General features: G+C 54.9%; 1 protein-coding gene across 1 annotated transcript in view; it reads left to right on the top strand.

Moving 5' to 3' along the window:
- The window catches only part of STAT3 (signal transducer and activator of transcription 3), a 4,165-nt gene extending 3,589 nt beyond the window's left edge, over positions 1-576 (top strand). The window contains exon 2 of the mRNA XM_008065325.2: positions 392-576. The gene's annotated coding sequence lies outside the window, so the exon portion shown is untranslated. The remainder of the gene's footprint in view (positions 1-391) is intronic.
- The last annotated feature ends 1,350 nt before the right edge of the window (positions 577-1,926 follow it).

Here is a 1,926-nt window from a genome sequence, read left to right on the forward strand (position 1 = left end):
TTTTGAAATCCAGTGGGCCTTTGACAACCACAGCATGGCTTCAATTGGGATGAGCCACATTTCAAGTGTCAGTGGCCACGCGTGGTTCGGGGCTGCATGTTACATGGGGCAGCCTCGGTCCTCCCTTGATAGCTGAGAGTGAGTTGGGTAGGAAGGAGACACAGTCCCATAGGGAAGAGTCGGTCCGGCTTTTCTGACGCTCCCTGGCCTTCATGGGCAGGAGATTGGGTCACAGAGGTGGCCGCGCCCTGTCTTCTGAAGGACAGGGGCAGCGGACTGAACCAGCCTTCCCTGTGTCCCTCTAGAGTCCCTCACATTTGACATGGAGCTGACCTCGGAGTGCGCCACCTCCCCCATGTGAGGAGTGAACGGAAGCTGCAGAGAGACCTGCCCGCTGAGGCGCCTACCTGCGTCCCGCCCCCTCGCACCAAACCCCAGCTCATCTGAAACTCCTAACTCTGTGGTTCCAGATTTTTTTTATCTCCTACTTCTGCTATCTCTGAGCAATCTGGGCACTTTTTGCAATAGAGAATGTGGGTGACATGCTTTTATCTCAGTGCAAATAAGATTGTGTTCTCCGAGACCGTAATGGGGGATGTGGAAGGGGCGGCTGGAGGGAGAGAAAGGAAATGTGTTGTGCTTTGGTTCCCCTGCCCTCTTTCTCAGCAGCGTTCTGTTGTTGTCGTTCTTAGACAAGTGCCTCCTGGTGCCCGCGCCGCCTTCCGTCTGTCTCTGTAAGCCATGCCGCGGGCCACCTGTGCCGCACACACCTAGTCTCACATTCTTGACCTTGCTAGCATCCAGGGAGGAGGCAGGATGTCTAAGCCCTGGGCTTCTTTTTTTCTCCAAGTCTGGGTCTTCCTTGTCACCTAGGCTGGAGTGCAGAGGCACGATCATGGCTCACCGCAGCCTGGACCTCTTGGGCTCAGGCGATCCTCCCGCCTCAGCCTCCCGGGTAGCTGGGACTTCAGGCATGCACCACGTCTGCCTAATTTCCCATTTATTTTTAAATTAAAAAATAACAGTTATTAAAGGGTAAAACCCGCCGTAGTATCAGCATAGCCTTTCTGATTTGGAAAGCTCAGTTCACAGCCTCCTTGGTGCTTAAAGCTTCTAGCTTTCTCCAGGCTGATAATTTATATAAATCCTGAAACGGCTTCAGCTCAGCCTGGCCTTTAGTTTTGAAAGCAGGAAGGTGTGAGGAGAGCCTCAACATTTTAGACTTTGTTTGTATATAGAGTTTTCTTTCCCTTGTCATGTGTTGGCCTTCAGTGCTAAGGCCGGGCCAGGGATGCTCGCAGCTATGCCCCCTTTCTCCCTGGCCCTCTTCTGTTGCCCAGCCTTGGTCGTTTCTGCGGGTGCCTTATCAGGGCCAGGCCAGCTCTGGCTTCCTCCCCATCCACCTGACTCTGCTAGTGGCATGTCTCCTCCGGTGTCTGAAGGTCCCTTGTCCTGTGGTGTGAGGAATCCCGGCCTTAGGACCCCATGAAAGAAGGGGGAGAGCTATGTGTTGACCATGACTTGGACCACGGGGCCCAGAAAGGGGTCTCACTGAGCTCAGGGCATGTGGTTCTGGGTGATTTCCAGGGCACCGGTCCTCCCTTCTTCACTCGGTTAATGCAGGGCAAAGGCTTCCTGACAAACTCAAGGTCTGCCCCGGTGTCAGGGGTATACCTGGCCTCCCCAGGGCTGGTGCCCGCGCCCTGTGGCCATCGGGTCTACCTGCCTTGGCCAGTCAGTTCCCCTCTGCTGTGCACGCGGGACACTTTGCATGTGCCCAGTGGCCTCCTCTGACCCAGAGGTGTGGCCGGATCTGATGACTCAAAGTCCCCTTGCCTTGGTTGATCGGGCTTCCTATGAGATTCTATCTGTCAGACCCAAGTCAGCTAGTTTCTGAACTAAGGGCGACCCTGTCACCAGGATGAA

The sequence above is a fragment of the Carlito syrichta genome, unplaced genomic scaffold (genome assembly GCF_000164805.1).
Source record: "Carlito syrichta isolate Samal-C Ts95f unplaced genomic scaffold, Tarsius_syrichta-2.0.1 Scaffold308231, whole genome shotgun sequence".
Lineage (NCBI taxonomy): Eukaryota > Metazoa > Chordata > Mammalia > Primates > Tarsiidae > Carlito > Carlito syrichta.